We start from the raw sequence: 24,116 nt of genomic DNA, 5'->3' as shown, positions 1-24,116 counted from the left end.
CTGCCTTCCGTATCAATTGGCAGGTTCAATTCACTGCACCCGCTGCGATTCCCAGCAATGGCATTTCATAATATAGTTAGTGGCATAAGGTAGGGGTACTATATACATCTATATATACATATATATATATATATATATATATATATATATATATATATGCATGTATGTCGGTAAGACAAACATCAACAGCAGTCACAGCAATTGGGTTTTGAATTACAATAAAAAGTGAGGCGAATCTACAATTAAAATTCAATTGCGGCTATTACACAATGCGCAAATACAAATTTTCAATAACTTTGTTTACTCGCATGTGAAAATGCAGCAAAGTACCCCTCCACACCCGCATCTCCGGACGGCCTTATCGCCGTCCCTTTAGCCCGCCCAACACAGTCCAAACCCACTTTGGCATGCTGCATATTGCGCAGCATCTTGAATTTCCGCCCTTTGGCGTTGCCCACCAAACAAAGACGAGAAACGAGAGTTAAGGTAACGTTGCGCAGCACGAGATACAGCTGCGGATACAGATACAGATACAGATACAGATACAGATACAGATACAGATACAGATACAGATACAGATACAGATACAGATACAGATAGATACAGATACAGATACAGATACAGATACAGATACAGATACAGATACAGATACAGATACAGATACAGATACAGATACAGATAATACAGATACAGATACAGATACAGATACAGATACAGATACAGATACAGATACAGATACAGATACAGATACAGATACAGATACAGATACAGATACAGATACAGATACAGATACAGATACAGATACAGATACAGATACAGATACAGATACAGATACAGATACAGATACAGATACAGATACAGATACAGATACAGATACAGATACAGATACAGATACAGATACAGATACAGATACAGATACAGATACAGATACAGATACAGATACAGATACAGATACAGATACAGATACAGATACAGATACAGATACAGATACAGATACAGATACAGATACAGATACAGATACAGATACAGATACAGATACAGATACAGATACAGATACAGATACAGATACAGATACAGATACAGATACAGATACAGATACAGATACAGATACAGATACAGATACAGATACAGATACAGATACAGATACAGATACAGATACAGATACAGATACAGATACAGATACAGATACAGATACAGATACAGATACAGATACAGATACAGATACAGATACAGATACAGATACAGATACAGATACAGATACAGATACAGATACAGATACAGATACAGATACAGATACAGATACAGATACAGATACAGATACAGATACAGATACAGATACAGATACAGATACAGATACAGATACAGATACAGATACAGTAGAATTATCTAATTATCTTGAAATAAACTTAAAAATATTTATTTCCTTAATATCGATAAATCTCGATCTTGAGAAACAGTTTTTTCAAACGAAGCTCAAAAACTTTAAGAATTATTTACACTATACTTGGTCTGTAGTTAGTTTGCAAAGATCAAGAATGTTTCACTATTCACATACCGCGCACCTCCCCACTTCACACTCCTAGAATTAAAGAGAACATATTGGTAAGGCTAAATACCTGCGCCTGGGTATAAACACGCAGTTGAGTGCCATTTGTGAGCACAGAAAATTTCCCAATGATCGGACTTTAAGCACCGAAGTTATTCAAGACTGCATTTGTGCATGTGCTAAAATATTGAAGGAATCTAGAATGTTACTAAAGCTGGGTTCGGCGTACCTTATAGTCGTGCACTCCCGACTAGAGAGCACTTAATTGTGTTTATTTCTTTTTGTATTTGTATCTCTGCAATTGCGCGACAAAAGTACGAGTTTGTTGTTGTTGTTGATATTGTTTTTCGTTGTTTTCTGCTGTGTCGCAATCTTGTGAAATTCGACGTCGCGAATTTTCTGTTCGCCCATCTAAACAAAAACCAGACAAGCAGAAAACCAGGCCGTAAGCAGCGCCCCACACTCATCCCCTCTCTCGCTTCTCTCTCTTCACCTTTCGCCAGCTCTGTTTCAGTTTCTCCTTTGGCTTTTTTTTGTTTTGCTATTTGCTTTCGCATCTGCAGCAACTACGTCGTTTGGCTTTTGTTTTTGTTTTGGTTGCCGTTGCCGTTGCCATTGCCTTTGCTGCTGCTGCTGTTGTTGTTGCATCATCAACTGGCAACATGCAACAGCCACGCCAAGGTATTATTGCAGTCCCGTGGCCCCTACCTGCCTCTGCCCGCACTCCATGATCGCTGATCGCCAGCCAGCGACTATTTTTAGTACGCTGCGCATCTATGAGATACAGATACAGGCACAGCCAGCGAGCATTTGCCTCATATGCTGTGGCCCACTCGAAACGCCCAGTCATGCCACGCTCGTGTGATTTATAAGGTCTTTGGCCCCCACCGCGCCGCCCTTCTCGCTCCCATCTATCTCTGGCTCTGTCGTTTCTCTGTTTGGGTTTTGTTTGGGTTCTGCGTTTTGCGTTCTCTTCGTCTCTTTGTTTTGCTTGCCTTCTTCTACACTGTAATAATAATATAATCATATCAAGCAAGTCAGGTTGCTCTTTGCCGCTCGACTAGTAGATACCCTTGTCATTTAATGCATTATGCCGCAAACTGAGACCTTATGCAGTTGCTTTGCTTCTATTTTCCATAGCCCCAGAGTATGGGAAATGCTTCCTTGATTAATTTTTATGGAGATACTTCGGAGCTTAAATATGTAACTAAAGTGTGTATATACTAAGGCCCACGGAGAGATATCTGAGAGGAGGGGGAGAGCTACCTAAGAAGGAGATTTAATAGTGTCTGAGAATAGAGGGAGAGATATCTGAGAGATATCATATCCAACTCTTATAGTCTTTGGGCTGGAACTGACAAGATCAAGAATATCTGTACCTTACCAAGCCGGAAAAGCTCCCATTTGTCCATGATATACTTTTTAGTCATTGTCAGGTATCAAAAACAGATACGCATTCCCCATAATTATCAACATCATTCTGACTAGTGCCTGCTGCGTACTTAAGTACTTAGATAAAAAAGTTAAAAATAAATATAAATATTACAAGAATGCTGCGCCATTTCTGGTGCTAAAAAAATATATATATGTATGTATGTATAAAAACCCCCATTGCACGATTGTTGTGAAACTCAATTGAATTCGACCCAGTTAACAGCTAGCTAGATTGCTGCCTATCCCTCCCCCTGCCGCACCCCACGGTGTGTCTGGCTCGAACCGATCTTCGCCACTTTTTGTTGCGCCCATCCATCATCGGTAATTGCGCCGCGAGTCGCAGCGCATCGCATCGCATCGCATCGTCATCTTTTCGTCACCGTCTACTGCGCACTGCATTTTTTTTTTCGTGTTTTTTATTTGCTGGCCAAATATTTTTGACAAACACTGTAATCAGATGCCGACAGATGCGATGCTGGCGCCATTTGAATCTTCAAATAAAGTGTCTGTCTGCGCTTTTCTCTCTCTCTCTCTCTCTCTCTCTTTTCTCTCTGTCTTTCCCTCTCTCTCTGCCATTGTTTCTTTCACCTACAAACTGCTCTTTCATTATAATAATATTCATTTTTTTTAAATTTATATTTGTCATAATTGTTAATGGATCATTTTATGGGAATACAGCTCAAATGTGCCATAAATTTTGATAACACTTGGCAAATGGGCTTTAAAGTAAGAAATTGATCAAATTATTTGAGATTTATATTAAATAGTATGCTAGATCATAACCGATCTTAAAAAGGCTGAAGTAGTCCGATCAACCAGCAATAAATATAATATTTAGATAGGAATAAAAATCCAGCACAATCTTGTATAAGAATTAAGTTATCTTTAAAACTGAGCTAGACAAGAGTATATCAATATGAATATTTATATGGAATCATATGTAAACACTTTAAGTGAGAAAATTATAACACCATCTATGCAATTATCTACTACCAGTCTTGGGCTAAAGGGGTTTTCCCTAGCCAGCCAGTTCTATTTCTAGTTAAGCATTATCCATAATTAAAATACAAAACAAATAAGTTGCCCGATTGGTCAATTGATTCGACAGCTCTCTTTGCATTTACATATGCCAGAACTGGCCCAGTTAATTAGCCAAAGAGCTAAGCTAATTAAATTGAATATATATATATATGCATATATGTATATATGTGCATAAGTGTGTGCGCATTGAAAAGTCCCTAGAGAGAGTTTAGCTATACCGTTATCCATATGCACGCCAGCTAATCAGACAATCAATGGAATGTTTACCAATCCATTTGAGCAGCCGAGAGTATTATATGCCAACTAATTAGATTCTCCTTTGCAAGATGGCACTGCAGAGGCCCACCCACACACACACACACACAGAGGGAGAGAGAGAGCGAAACGAATACGCGTTGACCTTTCGACAGGGGCCTTAGAAGTGAGCAAAAATAAGTTCAAAGGTCACGGGGAAAATTTTATTACTACACATTTTGCTGCTGCTTATCAGGCTCTGTGTGTGTACAAGTGTGTGCCTGTGTGCGTGTGTGTCTGTGTGTGCGACTCTGTGTGTAGTTATTTTGATTTCTATTTGCCCGGACAGGCAATCACTTATCGTCCAGCGCAGATTCACAGACAGACAGACGGACAAACAGACGGCCAGGCAAACAGACAGTCAGACTTAAGTAAATAAATAATAATACAATTTCTTCTCAAATATCTATGAGCACATATATATGATTTTGGTACACTCGCTCAGAGAGAACATCATCAAAACTAACTGCAGGCAAATTGTGTACACATAAATCATACGACACGTTGCCGCAGCCAAAAAAAGGGAAGCGTGAGCCACAAAGGTCGAGTATTAAAGCATTCACAATTCAACTCGCTGATTACACACACGCACACACACACACACACACATAGAGTAAAGAGTGAAAAAGATCTGACGCTTTGACCCCGTACCACCGACAGACAGCCCGACAGTCAATTTGATAAGCCGGCCCCAGCCAGCCACAGGCCTGGGTGGCTGCTGCTGTCAGCATAGTCATGCGATTTGTTTATGAGTTCTCCATATGCCTACAGTATATACTCGCTATCACAAACATATGTTCTCAGGTCAAACTCGAAGAGGCATCATGAATACTTAATGAAGCTTGCAGCAGCGTGCATTTAAAGCAGCTCTGTGTGGGCATAATAAACATAAGTGATTTAGCCACAATCTATTATCAAATTGCTCGTAATAATGGATTTTTAATGATTTAATGCGAGAAACTATTAAGAACTTTTAATGATATATAAAAACAAATATCGTTAAATAATTAAATAATTTAGTTTAATTTTGCCTGCACAGGCTTTGTATTATTATTTGAAATATTTACATATTTATTAATATGTCGATTATTTATTTATTTAAATATTATTTGTTTATTTAAATAATTTTTAAAATAATTTTCCTTCTAAAAATATCTACATCAAACATTGCAGTGTATTTGTGTTGCGGTGTGCGTTCTTAAAAACTAGTGTTTTTTTTTTCTTCAATTATACAGTTTTTTGTTCCATTAGGCGTAGTATTAACAATAATGAAAAAATAAAACTACTACAACAACAACAACAAAAAAAGACGACGACTTAATGGCGCTTGTCGCTTTGTTTTGGGGCTTTCATTCACTAGATTCATTCATTGATTCACATGAACACACACACAGATACGCGCACGTATATGCCTGTGTGTGTGTGTGTGTGTGTGCGTGTGTAGTACACAACATGTAGATTTTCCATTAGAGGCGTAGTATATTTATTCTTGATGTTCATATTTGTATCAGTACTTAACTCAATATTGTTGTGGCTTCCATGTTTACATGGAAGGTCTAGCCTACCCCCCTGCCATACCTTCCCTTGCTCCCTGTTCGGACTCTTGCTGCACTCTGGTATTATAATCACATCTAAATCTCTCATTCAATTAAATTAATTGCCGCCTTTGTGTTTGTGTACCATGCGCAAAAACGGCGTATTATTTACATGGGTATCGCCGACGGGGCCCGGACGTGGCAAACTCTGGCTTTAACAAAATATTTATTGACCGCCGGCAGAGTTTCAGTAATATTCACTGTACCAGTTAGGAGCCATTTTGCCAAACTAACTTAATTGATATTTAGCACAAGGCTTCTCAAAATAGAACAACAACGAACGGCAAGTGTGCTCTAGTGGGGAGTGTACGACTAGAAGATACCCTGTGACCAGCCCCAAGCTGGCCGTCAGACTCCTTATCATACACAATAATAAATTTCTTCTTTCTGTTGCATGACAAAAGTCAGATCACTTTCAAACTTTCGCCAGGAGCAGCATATGAGGAGGCATATTAAAAATTAGATATTTTCAATCTGCTTATAATAAACGGGAACCATTTGGAACAGGTCGTTCTCAATACTTCCAATCTCTTTCGAGATCGCGTGAACTGAGAATTCCGATCAATGTAATATTTACTTTAAGGCTTCGCAGTTTTTGTCATCTGCCTGTTGCATACACTCGCACAAAAACATCATACCCTTTTTAGCACTTTTCAATGGGTTCAGGGTATACAAAAATATGCCAAAGTAAACATTTTGAAAATGAAGAACACACGCCTCCGTACAAGCTCGAGTTGAACGACCTGCCTCACCGATTTCGGCATTTGTGGTTCGCAAATTATTCTTCTTTTTTTTTTGTCGCTTAAGGGGTGGAGTGGGGGTTATACACACACAGACACACAGGGACACCCGCAGGTGATCTATGTGGCTGCAGACTTGATTTATGTACATGTTTTGAAGCTGGTCCCCCGAATTTCGAATGACTTTTGCCGCTTGTGTCGCATGTTGTGAATTATAACAAAAAATATATGCGAATGTGTGTATGTGTGTGTGTGTGTTGGGAACGAAATGAAGCAGGTCCTTAAATATCAGCAGAAGTAAAAGTTTTTTTTTTAAAATTTGGCCCGGCCAGTCATTGGCATCGTGAACCAGATACACATCTTAATGGCAGGCACAAATACAATTTCATCTAAATAAAAACAAGCCTTTTAAGTCATAAAATCCATTGCAAATTTATGTGACCCGCAGTTGAAAGAGTGTTAGTGTGTGTGTTTGTGTGACATATAATTTATTTTGTTTATTAACTTATTACAGATCAACGAACTACTGAGACCGAGCTTATCTTGCAGGCAATAGTCTAAGGCTAACAAGATAAATTGATTTATTATAATACAAATCATAAAGCTGTGAGTAAGACTCAAGTTTGTTAGGCATACTATATTATATAATTCTTCTTCTTGAAATGTTAAGCTTAGGTACTTATTGTTCGATCTTCCTACTGCCGTTTCCACACATATTCACAAAACCCTTATACCCTCTCAAACCCAGGTCATTAGATAGGCACTCATTTAACTTAAAATTTCAGGCAATTAAAGATGAGTTAAAAGCTGAAATTATTATCAAAATACCATTTAATTAATGATAGCAAGTAAAACATTTTCACTAACTGCTCACGTATCCATTTCATATTTATGTTAGCTCATTTATTGGCAAATGTGAAGCGCAGCAATTTATTTTATACATATTTTGGTTTCATTTCACACCGAATCAACTTTTGGCAATGCAATTAAACTATTTTCCGATTGCCTTGCGGCAATTAGCAGCTTCGATAATGCCGTGTCGCATGCGACGCGTCGACAATATAGAGAAAATACCATTAATTAAAACTAAATTTTGCAGCGACAGGCAAAGGACCACAAAGTCCCTAAAGGCCTGCGGCTTCATTGAGCGAGTTTAATTAAAATGTTGTCTGTAAATCTAATTAGTGTTCAATAAGTGGCAAATCGAAGAACCACAATACACAAATACTTGTTCTTTATATCTTGAAAATATCTTAATTCAGTGCAGCAGAAGGGTATATTAAAGTTGCGTCAATTTTTTCAACTGATAAAAGACTGCAGCGGCAAAAAGAAAGAATTAAATTTTGTTGGAACTAGCAACTTTTTGCTTAATGGTTCGACGCTTGTGCATTAAAGCACTCCCAAAGAAAGAATTAAAATTGATTTAAACCAGCAACTTTCTGCCTGATGTTTCGACTCCCAAGTCTAAGCCAGAAGCCAGAATTAAACTTGATTTGAACCAGCGACTTTTTGCACGCTTCTGGATAAAAGCACTCCCAGGCCAAAAAAAGAATTCAACTTGCCAAAAGCAAGAATTTAGCTAAATTTGAGCCAGCGACCTTTTCCCTGCCGGTTGAACGCTTCTGCATAAAATCACATAAAATCAAAAGTCCAAAGGTCTACAAATCTATTTAGTCTTAAGAATATCGGACTCTATGACCACATATGGCTATCATTTGCTGCACAGAGTGTTCAACCTTCGACCTTTCTCAATTGCCAGCTGTTGCTTTGTTAATCAAAATTTTCCAGTTTGGCGAATTGAATCAAGCGTATTAAAGTTGACGCTTGGCAAATGGCATTTGCAGCCACGACCCACGCACGACTGACGCAGGCTCCAGTAGAACACTGGAGAACTGGAGCGCAATCACCCACGCAGGACAAGCCCACGGCAGCTCCTGTGGCCGCTGTTGACGCTGATGACGTAGGTTGCCCTTTTTCGCATTACGCATCCGACGCGTTGGCTCGCGTGGGTTGACTGAAATAGAAACCTGCTGTGTAATCAGCAAGAGCGTCTGTGTCTGTGGGCGTGGCCGTGATAACAGCCAGCCCACAGCTGTTGCTGGTGCTTATTATTATTGAAGCTAGTTCGACACGCAGAATGATTGAGAGTTTTTCAAAAATCCATTCAAGCAGCTGTGCCACACTCAGCACGCGCCCGGACTATGCAAATAAGTTGCCATTTAAATGCTCTTGGCTGCTGCACCACCCAAACCCACCCAAACCCACCAACAGCATCCATGGAAGCACCCAACGACTTGTCTCACATTATTGCCTGACTTGACATTGATGTATCTGGTGACAAACTGTTGCGGTTTATTATCCTTCAACGTTCAGAGTATGACGGGGGGAGGTGGGGTTTTCGAATTGGGCTTTAAAAGTGGGCCGACTTAGTCACGTAGTTGCCGGAACATGTCACAGCTGCAAGGATAACACAGCTTCAGCTGAATTCCGAGTAACAATCGATAAATCATTTTAATTGTTTGCAATCGTAAAGATAATGCACTACATAGCCATAGCCATATTCAGGCCATATCAGACTAGATGGCAGGACAGTTAAGCTGATAACTCGACTAAGCGTGCCATTAAAAAACCATTAATTATAAGCGGAACCTCTTTGAAAATAGGCAAAAAGGGTAAACTGCTTTTGTGCAAAGTGCTTGTTATAGGCTAGAAGAGGCTTATACGACTACACAAAGAAATTATAGTCTACAATTGCCAGAGACTTGATATTTTACATTGAAATATTACTTCCATTTCTTAATATATCGATAAAACCTATTTTGTGACTTACTTTTTTAGACATAACTTATAAATGACGAAAGCTAAGTACAACAGATGCTAGCTAGATAGATAGAAAGAAAACTAGCTAGATATACAGCTAGATCGATGGCTAGATATATAGTTGCAAAGATAGAAATATATATAGATAGAAGGTTAGTTAGGTAGCTAGATAAATAGATTGATAGCTAGATAGCTAGTTACTCCTTGCTAGACAGAATAGCTAGAGAGTTAGTTAGATCGATAGCTAGATAGATAATTTGTTAGCTAGATACATCTTGTTACATAGCTTTTTGGATAGTGTAGATACTGTATAAATATTTCACTTTTCTAATACCTCTTCCACTTCAAGCCAAAATTGTGTAAAAATTATATTTATCAAGTTAAAGTTTTGCGCTTAGGTATATTTACACTTTGATATGCTTTTATAAAGTTCTGAAAATTTCATAAAGATCAAACTTCAAACAACTGAGTTAAACATGAAGAAATTTTCCATAAATAGTGTGGTGCGTAGTTTGGAAGAAACAGATCCTCTATGCACATATAGAAGTTAGAGTATTTCGAACGTCAACTTGACGCTGTGTTCTCCTACTGGAGCACTCTCAGCTCTTGCTTTATTAGACTGTTAACTCATTTTTTAACAAATTTAATTGCTTGTCAACTAACAAATCTAATGTCAAATGAAACATCTGGTAATGGACGCCACGTTCCTAAAATATATATATATATATAAATTATTTTTTTTGCCCCAGTTGAACGAACTTTCGTAGCGTTTTGGGATTCGCAATTTGAAATATTTTGTAGTGGAGCTTGATCTATGTGGCTGGAGTGTTAATTTACGAGCTGGTTCCGAGTCCACTAACCCGATGTTACCGCGCACTCGATTGCTTTTATTTCAATTTTATTTATTTATTTTCATTTATGTGATTTCTTCTTTTTTTTTTTTGACGCACGTGTTTCGAATTATGAGAAATACCCAAAAAATCTCAATAAGTTGCAAACGGGGAAAGTGCAGAAAAAAGATTAAGATATTGATCTTTGTTTTATGATTTCTTCAAAAAGAATTTGACAAAAGTTTGATTTGCATAAGCGAAAGAATGATAGCAAATATAAAAATCGATTGAGTTTTATAAATGAAACAAAAAAACCACATCAAAATATTTGCTGGTAAAGTATTTCATAATAATTTCGAGCAAAGAAAGTAAAGTTTAGATGCAGCTATTAATAAAATATTCAGTCAGAAAACCAAATGCCAACAAGCATTATGATTATCTGAAGAACCCTTCTATAATACTCTATCATAATAATTGGATAGCTCATAAAACTGAGCACATTTTTAATTGTTAAGTAAAATTTCTGTCATTTAAGTAGTAGACAATCTATTTTAGGCCATTATAGGATCGAACAGCTGCTATGAATAGAGCTCCATTCAAGTTCCGGGAATTGTGATAGCCCATTCGAGCCACGCACATTGATCAGGCTGCAATTTGCTGGCGAGCTCCAATCGCCCAGGACAATTCACATAAATTTTCATTAGTTGTTTTGCCCACGCTTCGGAAATTGAAGCCGTAACATTATATGGGCAAATGGGGGCGTTGTGGGCGTTGTGGGCGGTGGCAAACGCAATGCCATTTCGCACTCATGGGGATGAAACGGGTTGGCCGCCGTACGCAATTGCCACGTTACGTTTCCATTGAAGAAGCCAAGCTGCAGTGCATCGAATACATATAGTATATATACTCTATATATACCATATAGTTTTGTATATATGCCAATGGCCTGCTCTATATAGCGTATATAGTTGCCGCTACTCCGCTTCAGATATATATATATATATATATATATGCGTATATATATATACTTTATACAAGTGCACAAGTTCCCGGCGTACAGTCGCTTCCATTTCCAGTTGCATTTTGTGGCGCCACATTCCATTTAACGAGTAGATACGAGCAGCTGCACCCCTGCCCCGCCCCGCCATCACCCACTATGCTGCCACGGGCATGTTTTAGTCCTCCTGCTCGGCTGCCTGCCCGCCCGCCTGCCTGGCAGTTAACCTATAAGTTTTGGCCATATCAAACGAGCTGAGCTGCCATGGCATAAACATCTCGTAGCTACATTGTTGCAATAAAATATTTACAAGATACATTTGCTTTTGTTCCATACTAAGCTCTTTGGCCATGGCATCTGCGGCAACAGAAGTTCCTGCTGCCTCTTCTGTTATGAAAATGCCGCACGTTCTTGCTACACACAGACCGCCATCCCCCTTCCCCAACACCCCACATCGCGTTTGAGAGCTTATCCTGTTGCTAGTTACTCGGCAACCGTGCAACACTCCGCTGGCTATCTTTGGTTCAACTCTTTCCCTATAAATTTGTTTAAAATTCATTAGCGAAATCTCTGGAAAACATTTCTCTCCAACTTTAAGCCTTGTCTGAGGTAATTTTAGTATAACTACAGTAGTCGCTCCGTAATTAGAACTTGTAGAAATATTAATTTTTCAGAAATTTTGAGAGTAATTTTGCTATATAGTGATTTGATCTGTCAGGCTTTGCTTTGACTGCAAAAGAAAACCGGCTGTTGATGCTGATCTAAAAGATTATGTCTATATATTTCAATTTCTTTAATATGTTGAGAGTGAAAGAGAGATAGAGAGTCGAAAATCTTTTTATGTTGAACGTCTGACTGACCCTTCTTAACACAAATGCTTAACATGATCTTTAACATAGATGATACAGTCACAGACTTTCTCTTCTTAACAGTAATGCTTAACATAATCTTTAACATGGGATCGGCTGAAAGGCATTGATAATGTAAATTAGTATATATGCATCATATTCTGACCAAATTCCTCAGTTATAACTTTCACTATGCTCCTTATATAAAGTCCAGATACTTTCAACCTCGGTTTACTATATCACACAGGCATGCCATAGAAAATCAAGTTCTTCTATGAAAATCTCTGGTGTCCTTCGAGCAATCTTAGCTATTACAAGCTCCAAAAATGTACTCCTATATGGCTATATGTCTAGTATATATATGTCTACATTAAGAAATGTCTGACGCATAGAAGAGTTTTGAATACAAGCCTATAGTTTAGAATACAATATACAATGACAGGGTATAGCAATTGTTCCCACAACTTATTATTAATATAAAATTTGAATACATTTTCGTACATTTTAAGCAATCTTTTCTGAATGTTTTCTTTTCAAATTTTAAATTCAAATCAAATAGAAAAAATATTTGTGAAAAGCTCGCTCGCTCAAAAATCTTTCAGTTAAATTAAATGTTGTGCGGCAAATTATGTGAATCGTGGCTGAAGGCAATTTATTTAAATGCAATTTTTTACAAGTCAATCTCGGGACTTAAATGAATTTGAATGAATCCTTTGCGCTCATATTCATTTTTCTATTCAGTTTTGCGCTAGTTAATTTTGTTAACTGTTTTTTATTTACACAGTTTTTAGCTTAGATTTGCCTCTGACTCTGACAATCTCTCTCCCTCTCTCTCTCTCTCTTCCTCTCTCTCTCTCTCTCTCTCTCTCTCTCTCTCTCTCTCTCTCTCTCTCTCTCTCTCTCTCTCTCTCTCTCTGCCTCTCTTTTATTTCACGCTCAACATCAGCATCATTCAATGCAAAATTCATTTACGTTGTCCTGTTTCAGTTTTACGTTACGCTACGCGTCCTATATACACGCTCCATGTAAAAGATGCACTTGTATTCGTGTGTGCGTGTGTGTGTGTGTGTATCTGTATCTGCATCTGTGCTGCCATTTAATGTTATCTTCCATTTACGAGCGGCCAGTGACGTAACACGACGACGACGACGACGCCGAGTGAGTGACGAATGTTTATGCTCGGTTCCGGGGCCAGTTTGCCCAACTCCTGCCCAACTCCTGCCCAAGCTGCGTCTCCAGACCCAGCCCCACCCCTCAACACACCCTACCCCCCTTCCAACCCCGTCCATGTACACCCACGTAGCGTAAATCTTCGTGCGGTTCACTTCGTGCGCGTAGTAACCTATATACGAGCCACACGAGTCAACACCCACGTCTATGTACAAGCTGCCCCCACCCTCCCCTACCCAAGCGTCACCTTTGGCAGTTGGCCTGTTGCAGGCATCGTGCCATGGATTTTTCCAAATGCCGAGCGGCGCTTCGTGTTGTTGCTGCGGCTATAAACAATGACGTCACAATGACCGATTGGCAGCGACACGCGCCTGCAGTTGCCATATATACACATATATATGTATATACATATATTACGTATACGCGACGTAGTACGCCAGCTTGTGAGTGCTGTGCAGGTGTGTGTGTGTGAGTGTGTGTGTGTTTCAGTTTGCCATTTACAAGCATCGTTTAAGCGGCCGTAATGAGCGTGTCTAGGTCTAGGCGACGCTTGGGCGTCATCGACAAATTGGACGCGGCTGTAAACTGTAACCAATTTGGCCAAAACACGTGCCATCGCCCAGTCACGGCCCGGTCACGGCCTGCTGGCCATTACACATTTCACTGTCACCACATTTCACACAATTTCAACTCTGACGTACGAAATCTGTCGTCACTGCGACAACAACAACAACAACAACAACTGCAACAACTGCAACAACAATTGCCCATTTTACGTTGCCAAAGATCAAATGTGGCCATAAAGAAATTTGTCTACTTAAACAATTCCATTGATCAAATGCATCGAATGGAAATCGGGTTAATAGGACACTCACAAGTCCAGCTGAATATACACAGTGTGTGTGTGTGTGTGTGTGTGTGTAGGTCGTGTCGCTGTCTCTGTGTGCGGCAGTACAGTTACGACATTTGATTATTCGTTGCAAAAATGCAAGGTTATAAAAAGAAGGTAGCTACATGAGACAAAAACAAGGCATATAGCTGCCTTAAGAGAGAGAAAAGAGAGAGAGAGAGAGAGAGAGAGAGAGAGACAGGGAGAGAAAAAGAGAGCTAAGGCGTGTGTATTTAGTGATAAAATAGTCCAAAGAAATTTTCCTATTAGGGAAAGAGATTTAAGCTTCTCAAAGATCGAAAAAAGGACTCCTATTGATATTATTTTACTAAATTTAATCCATATTAAATTTTTAGATATTTTACATAACGTTCCATACTATTAAATAGTTCTGATTAACGTTAAGAACTATTCAAATATTTAGGCAACATGAACAAAGCTTTTCTACTAAGAATTATTTTCCTATTTCCTCTTTCAATTAATTTCCCATTTTATACCGCGCAACATTTTCAAGTCATCAAATATAAAAAAAAAACTTCCTAGAAATACTTGCTTACTATATTTTAACTGAATTGAATTTAATATTTCATCCCTATAAAAATACTCAGTATGCATTTTAATTATTTTATTTTGACTTATATATTTTCTCCAAAACTGAATTTAATATTTATATTTACCTTGCCATACACTTTTTCTTAGTTTATTTTTTTTAATGATGTTAATATTCTAGGAAAATGGCAGAGCTTTTCAATTAATTTGTACTTTATTATTTCATAGAAATAGGTCCTTGTAATATTTTATTCCTAGAATATTGTATATTTTATTCTTTATATTTTATTCCTAGAAATATTTTCTTCCTACATTTTATTCTCAGAAAAACTGCCTTTCATAAAACTGTTAACATATGTTTATATTTTCCTAGAAATATTTCTTACTATTTTCTTACTAGATTTAATTTTGTAAGAATTTGTTAGATTCCTGTATATAAGCGCATTTAATATTTTATAATCCGTATCTGACATTATGTTAATTGAGTTTGTATTTGAAATCTTATTATTTAGATATTCTTTCATATAATTCTTATATATATGCAGACTAGTTGCCATATTATTCGATATATTCGGAACATTAACTAGCTCAACTTTAGTGCTCCTTGCTTATGTAGAAAACAGTTCACTTCGAACTAATTGCCAGCTTCTGGTTCAGCTGGAAAACAGTTGTCGTGGTATTGTATTACATTCGAATGATTCATTTCCCACTCAGATTTCGTTATTAATCACCTAAACTGCGTGCCTTAAATACTTTTTAACAGAATTCAGAACATATGTTTTATTTTGAAAATATATTTAAAAACAAAATATGTATATTGTTTATAAAAGATTTGTAGACAATGAATCACAGACAATTTATAATATATTCATTTCATTCCCATTTGCCTATGTTCAACTCAGTTTTCCACGTATGTTCCGACAGTAGTCGTGGATTTGTTCTGCATATATTGAATTGCATTATATTATTAAAATTATTATTTGAAAATAATAAATTATAAATTTAATTTAAGAACACTATTTTTTCTACAAAATCAAACTTATGGAACAATTTTCCCTCATATTCCACGCTTGTGGGTGAATTTGACTAATATCAATGTGCAAGTTTCTTAATTATATTCCATTGCGTTTGATCTTTTATTGAAACCAATTTTTAATCATGTTAATCTTGATGTTCAAGGAAACAGTTGTTACAATGTAGGAATTTTATGAAGCCGAATTTTCACTCAAATTCCACGCTTTACTTGAGTCATGAGAGGAAAGTAATTCGCTTGATGCAGCTTTCTAGCTTGGATCAGGACAACAAGGGAATGTCTGCAGATATATAGATATCGATGAGAACCAATCGAAATTCTCCTACAAACTTATGACAATTTTCTCAATATTGTTGCATTCATTAGGCACTCACTACGCACACACTTCGCCCCAACTGAGATGAGCGTCATGCTGTTGCAACTGAAGGTTGAACAGCCGCCCACTTGGAGGGTTCTTTGGGCGACACATGGGTGGTTGGGTTGGCCTGCCTGCCTGCCTGCTGGTTGTGTGTTGCGCCCTTTGGATTCAAAGTCCATTAGTTAGCAGCCTACGCTGGCCTCGGATGACACCTCACCGGACACCCTGTAGACGCGTGCCCCTATCCCCTAAGCTCCCCCCCTCTTTTGCTGAGCACTGTTGAACTGCGTCTGGCGAGCTGGTCTAGCTGGCATTATTAACATTTGACGCCGTCGCTTGTCGTCGACGCCGCCGCCTCTGTTGACGTCGCTGCTTTTCTTTTAAGCTCATTTCTGCTGCTGTTGCAGTTGTTGTTGTTGTTGTTTTGCAATACATATTTAAGCGACGTCTGCAGCGCGACTGCAGCTCAGTCGGTCAGCGGCAGTTTGCATTTCCATACGCGCTCTTGAACCTGACAAAAACCCGAAAAGCAACAACCAACAACAACTAATGACAAATAAATTGAAAGCAACGACAAAGAGAATAAACAACAACAACTGCGTGCGTATTTGAAAATTGATCTAGTTCGGTATTTTCTTGCTGTGTGGAAATTTGCGCGCCATTTGGATATTGAGTCTGTGTGGGCTGGAGTTGTGCAGGATATGAAAAAGGTGATATACTAGAACATAACTCATTTGGGGCTGGCAGGTGAGCCACATATTTGTCGTGGGCTGGGCCCGGGGGCGGGGGCCGAAATGTCAGAGCGCGCAAAGGTCAAAGGTGCAACGCGGCAAACAAATTGCCACAGCCGCAGCCAAAACAATGCCACACACAGACACAGACACACACACGCACACATATACACGCTCAGCCCACTCACCTTCAGCAGCCAAAGGCAACCCGCCCACTCACCCCTCGCAGCGCATAGAAAGGTCACATGGCGCAATGTCGTCGCAGTTGTCAGCGCTGCGCAGCTGCATGCTAAAAAAACGATAAAGAAAAAAAAAGAAAAACCAACGAAACACAAAGCAGCAGCAGCAGCAGCAGCAGCTGCGGCAGAGAAAGAACTAGAGAAAAAAAAACCAACAAAGTGTCGCCCACGACCGCCCCTAACCCCCCCCCCCCCCCCATACACCGCTCCACAGCCAGCAGACACCCCATCCCCATCGGCAAAGCCGGTCAAACATTTTCGCTACGACGCAATTGGAAAACATATTCATGCAATCATCAATTGCGCTTCAAGAAAATGCTCGTAAATGGGTGAAAGCACTAGAAAGGGAAAACAAAAGGCAAGAATACGAGAGTGGACACAAGCTGATACCCTGTAAATCAAAATGTGTACGGGCAGGCAATACAAATTCATTTAAATCACATTCAAGCAAAATGTATTTACAGGGTATTTGGCTCGGATATAAACTTAAATTGATTTAAGGAGTATTTGGCATAAATAAAATTAGCCCGATTTCACATATAATATAAATAATTATATATACATAAATCTGCACTTACCCGAAAATTTCGCATAATTTGCTCGATTTTTAAGGAGGAAAGCACAACACTGAAAAAATAAGAAAGAAAGCGGGTTAGTGTAAGACAAGGAGAAAATTAAGTTGAGAGAGAAAGATCTAAGCTTAAGATTGGAATCAAAAGTGAAAATCGTAAGTTATTTGAATCGATGAGAATCGCATAGTAGGGCGTTAACTGTTGAGGATTTTCTGTAGTTTCTTTGCTATTCTGCATTTTATAGGGTATACAAAAAAAATAATATAATTAGATTGATTAGCTCAATTAAAAAATATCAAACTGTGCAAAACAAACAAATACCACAAATTCGCCTAGCATAAACATTTTCATGGATCTATTTTATTTGTAGGATTTCCCCAAAACATAAAATTTTCCACAAAATTGCAACATGCCATAGATCTCGTTTATTGACAGACTTACCCTAAAAAAAAAAACGCATAAAACATTATTGAGAACTTCCCTAAAATATTATGTTTTCCTAAAAGTGAATTATAATTTCATTTTATTGACCAAATTTCCCGATAGAATAAAATTTCCATACGAAATTCAATTTCTTTTTCATTTTGCCTTTAACTTTGCATTTTTCTATATATAGGATGAAAAGATTAATTGAATTGATCGAATTTCCCTAAAAAGTAATTTTATTTCAATTCGGCCTCAATGCTAAAATTTCCCTAGATATAGCATTGCTCGAATTTCCCTTTTAAATATAATTCCCCGACAAAATGCAATAGCGCCCTAGTATTAGAATTTCCCAACATATTCCATGCATATTTCATCCATTTGGTTGCTCGAATTTCCCTAGAAAATATAATTTCCCTCGCGGAATTCCTTTATTGGAGTTAAACTGCATTCGAAACCCCGCCCAAAAGAAATGTTTTGTCTAGAATGCATTCGCTGTAATTGCATGGAAAACTTTGGAGTAAAACTTTCCCGCCAATTGGCACGCCACAGCCCCCTCCCCCACTCACTGCACCCCCTCGGAGAATGTGCATTCGATTGGCGCCTCTGTCAATTATTTATTGTGCGCACTGTGTAATATTTCGCACGGGACACGCCCCGCTTTGTAGGGCCGAGTCCATTCGAAATAAAGTTACGTTGCGTTTAGAATTTATTAATACACAGTTGTAGTTTATATTTTTAATTGACCGTTGCGAATTCGTTTGGCGCCAATTTCATTTTCACGCCGCCTTCGCGTGGCGCCAAACACTTTTCAAAATTGAAAGCTGGCTTCAGTTTTTATGGCACTTTTCTCTACATAAACAAAGAGAGTGTGTGTGTGTGTGTGTGTGTGTGTGTGTGTGTGTGATCTATGTGTGAGAAGTCGTGTGTGGGTGTTAATTCGATAATGTTTTCAGCCTTGATTACTTTTTCTTTCGCAGCGCATAGAAACGAACATTTGCTGCAGCATTTATAAATATCTTTTTTTTAGGATTTTATTTTATTTTTATTTCCCACATAAATGACGCTGACTTATGTTCAACGTATTGCAACTTTTGGAATGCATTTATTTCATTATTATACAGAAATTCTGAAAATTTCTTTAAGATCGCTGCAGCAGAGGTCGAGTTATGCACAGGTTAAGTTCCCCAATCAGGGCATATTCACAGATATATTTTAATATGTGTGTATGTGTGTGTGTGTGTGAATGGCTTTATGCATATATGTATGTGTGCATGTTTGTTTTCTATAAGCAAACTCAGACTTATTTGTTCATGTGCTACAAATTGAAATAAAACGAATTTTCGCCAAGTGCTCTCCTCCTCGCTTCTCAAGAATTCAAGTAGGCTCTGCTGAAATTGAACAAGACAGGAATCTTTGGCTCCAACGGCCGGTGGAGGAGCAACTTGTGGCGGAGGAGCAGGAGGCGGTGGCCAAGGAGCAGGTGGAGGGGGTAAGTTGATGTATGTATGTTGATGTATGTATGTAGATGTATATATTTACATGTATGAATGCAGATGTTTGGATGCATGCATGCATGTACGAATGTACATATGTACATATATATGTATACATGCATGTATGCATGTATGTATGTATGTAGGTAAGTATGTTTGTTTATATGTATGTATTTACACATGTATGTAAGTGTGTGTATGTATGTGTGATGTGTGTATGTATATATGAATGTGTGTATGTATGTATGATGTATGTATATATGAATGTGTGTATGTATGTATCTACGTTTGTTTGTATGTATGTATATATGTTTGTATGTGTATGAATGTACGTATGTATGTGAATACATATGTATGTATGTATGTATGTATGTATATACATATGTATGTATGAATGTATGTATGCATGTACGTACATATGAACATACATGTACATATATATGTCTAAGAGCTCTGCAAATATGCTAAAGCATAGGTTAAAAATCAAGATCTAGGCTTTAGAATACATCTTCAAATTTCGCTATGAAACTTCGTTCCCTAAGTATAATTCCTCCGCTTTCTTTTCCTAAAATAAAGTATATTTATGGCTATTAGTTAAAACCCTTCCTACTTAATTGTATTAAAGTTTCTATAAATTCTGAAAATTTGGACAGAAGTCAAGTTATGCACAGTTTCTGTCAACTCAAAACGACCTTCAACCTTTTGCGACGCAATATGTTAAAAATGAAATAAAAATTGGTTATTTTGGAATTGATTACGTGGCGATTTAGTAGCTTATATTAAGAGTTGAGTGCCCGCAGCTTGAATGAATATGAGTATGAATATTCACGCCGCACTCAACTGATCATTAGGGCAAAAAATAATATGTTAAAAAAACGAACATTTTTCTCGCTTTCACTGACAAAATTGTAAAACTTCAAACATAATTGGCCAAAGTCCCCCTACCCCCCTTCAAAAAGGAGGTAAAGACCAACCCAGGGTCAATATTTAGCGCTCTGGGCTACTCATAATTAATGGGCTAACTTAGTGACAACTAAATGAGTGTTGCGTTCAATTGAGTCACAAAAGCTAAAAAGACAAAATCACATCGGCAGTGCACGACTGGCAGATACCCTAGGCACTGAGCTAAGCTAGAAGCTGGAAAAAAAGAAGAACAAAACACACGCACCTAAAGCAATAGCTGTGCTTCTTCTTCTCCTTGTGCTTCTTGCAGTTGCTCCATTTATAGGAAGAAGTTCTTATGTAACTCTGGTGTTTACAGTCCGATCTTTATAAAATTTTCAGTGCTTAAATTTGACACTCAACCATGTGTGCATCCAAAATTTCAAAGCTCTTTCTCTTCTAGTTTCAATAATAATCTATAGCTATAGAAAAGTATATACAATTCCCATTACAAGTTCAGTTTTCGAGAAAGAAGCTTTATTAGAAGCGGACAGACAGATGGGCATGTCTGAAGCGAGAACAAGAGCATGTTTATATGATTTTTGGTTTTGAGAATGTTTCGCCTAGCCTGTCCAGCCATCCAGACATGATACCCTTGCACTGGTTACAGGGTATGAGATAACAAAAACTAACTCGAAACCGGTTCTCGGGGGCCGCCAATTAAACGGAACAGGTGAACAAAGTGATCAGCGATACGGGCTGTGATCTCTGCGGACCAGGCCAAAGCCTTAAAAAACAAAACAAAATACAAAATACCGAACTCTGTTCAAATATGCGCCGTTCATTTATCAAGTTTGAAATTCGCGCTAATGATTCGGGGAATGCGTGAGCGAAGTCTGCGATTTGAGAAATTGTTGTTTTATGCTAAACAATTACAACAACAACAACAACAACAACAACAACAACAGCATAAGGCTCGGCCCCCGAGTCTTGACTTTGGTTTCGCCCGATTTTTATGCAAATCCCAGCAGCCGTGTTTTATTTCTATTCAATTTTCAGCTTTGGCCCAGGCGACATTGTGTCTCGTCTTGTTGCCCATTAAAAATGCTAATTTACTAAATATTTTCGCCAAAAAAAAACAAAAACACACATTCAAACAATTTAAAAAAGAAGAAGAAGCGTAGTATAAGCCGCAACTAAGAAGAGAAAAATAAAACTAAAACTTTTTGTTTGCTCATTAACAAATGAATTAGCCAAAAAATGCTAACAGCTAAAATCGAAAAACCATAAAAACAAAATCCCCAAAAACTAAAATAAACATGAACGTTTTTTTTTTTTTTTTTGGAGAAAATTTAAATCCAGCCATAAATAAATAAAAACTAAATTAAATTAGTAGAAAGAATTAACCATAAACTATAAAAATCGAATAAAAATAAATGAAATAAAGCTGCAAATTGATTTTATTAAGTCCACGAACCGCAATTCCCCATTAAGCCTAAGCAACAAAAATTATTGATCTCTTTTAAAGATTATTTTAACTTCTTTTTAACAAGCGAAAGTTGTCCCGAACTTGACTCGGCGTCATTTGTCAAATTCTCTTGAGTACAACGGAAATTGCTGAAGCATGAGTCCAGATATGACTTAAAATTTTGTATAGCCTATTGATAACTCGAGTTCTTGACAAGCGATTGTCATCAAATCTGTGCTGGATTATAGCTATTTAGTCTAAAGCTGTGTATAGGGTCTTCATAGCTCACTCTCTTCAGATTCTCTAGTAATGCCCCAAGTAAAAGTTAAGATATGACGTTATAACTCGAGTTCTTGACGAGCGATTTTCATCAATTTCGTCTAAAACTATTTATTAGGTTATCAGTCATCACATGTTTCAGATTCCACAGTAATTCGCCAAGTAAAAGTTGAGATATGACAAGGTAACTCGAATAGCCTATTTGTAACTCGAGTTCCCGACATGCGATTGTCATCAAATTTGTGCTGGATTATAGCTATTTGATGTGCCTGTAAAATACCCCAAAAGTCCATTGATATTTATAGGGTATATTATATCATACTATACCATATACTAGACTAGCATAGTCACACCACTTTTTTGCTTAGTCGCTTAGTCAGCAGTCTTTCTATGGCTACTTCACTTGCATCATGTCTTGTCCCAAAATATATTATAACAATTCGTAAAGCTCATTCATAACTCGACTTCCTGACACGCGTTCCCGTTAAGCTTGTCGGGAACTGTTTATATGGTCATAAGTCATCAAATTCCTCAAATTCAACGCAAATGCCTCAAATAAGAGTCGAGATATGACGAGATAGTTCGAATAGCCTATTCATAACTCGACTTCAAGACCTGCGATTAACCAGAAACTGTTGCTAAACTATTCTCGATTGTTGTACTTGAATAATGCCTTTAAAATCAACAATATAATGCCATAGCATATGTCAGCAGTAGTTATCAAGTCTATGATATATGGGCAGATTAAATAAATTTGTCTGTAAGCATTTGTCAGGTCGTAATTCTTAACATGCTTCAAATTCTACGGTTATTTTGGTTAGTTAAAGTCAAGATATGATATGACAATTTATATGGCCCGTTCACAACTCAAGTTTCTAAATTCCGACGAACCGAAAATTTGGTATACTTAGTGCTAATAGACAGAGTATTGATATGAAATGGACTTGGTTCCAGTTGTTCATATCATTCCAGAGAAAGTTTATAAAATTTTTAAATATTTATAAATATGTATCTATCTATTATTGGACTATGCCTGAGAGTTAATGGGTTTCATAGGATTATATAGGACTATAAGAAATTGTTTTAATGTGAAAAAAAGTTATACATATATAAAACAAATTCTAAAAATAAGGGATATTTATATTTGACCCAATATTTAAAATTTAAATTTCCGTTTCTGAATTCTGGAAAATTCGCATTGAATTCGAGCCCAATTTCCGAATAGGTTCTATAATCTTGAGAGCCTATCATATCGTAGCAATTAACTAAATTTAGTAGCACTCACTTATTTTGTACTCCAATTTTGAGTATTTATTTGGCACTTTATCTAATCGTGCCGCATTTTCGTCTAGATTATCGGCCCGCCCATATGTTTGTGTATGGGAAATTTCTAGATTGTTAAATAAAAATGTTGCAAGAAATTTGCATTCAAATTATGCGACGCATACCTCAGCAGCAACAACAACAACAACAACAACACTAAGAAGAAGAAGACGAACGACAACAACAAAGCGCCTGAAAAGTGCTGTGTTGTGACGAAACGACGCCGACGCCGACGCTGACTGCGACGCGAGCATCGGGCAGCGAACAGCGCAGCTGGCAGTGCAGCCTGCAGCGGCTGCTGGCCTCAAACGTAGCTTCCCCTTAAATTTAATGTTTTGTTTTCGCTGCGTCCCGCTCGCACTCGCATGCATGCGCTCTCGCTCGCCAGCGTGTTCGACTTCCGTTCGTTTTATAGTAAAAACGTAAACGAGAGCAGCGCAGCGACAGCAGCAGCTAGACAAGTGAATTTCTACACACAAGCACGAAAAATGCGCGCGCTTTGCACACACACACACACACACATTGAAATGGAAACCAAAACAAGGAACGAACTGGCAAC

Source organism: Drosophila virilis, chromosome 3 (genome assembly GCF_030788295.1).
Source record: "Drosophila virilis strain 15010-1051.87 chromosome 3, Dvir_AGI_RSII-ME, whole genome shotgun sequence".
NCBI lineage: Eukaryota > Metazoa > Arthropoda > Insecta > Diptera > Drosophilidae > Drosophila > Drosophila virilis.
Note: the sequence above shows the minus strand (reverse complement) of the source record.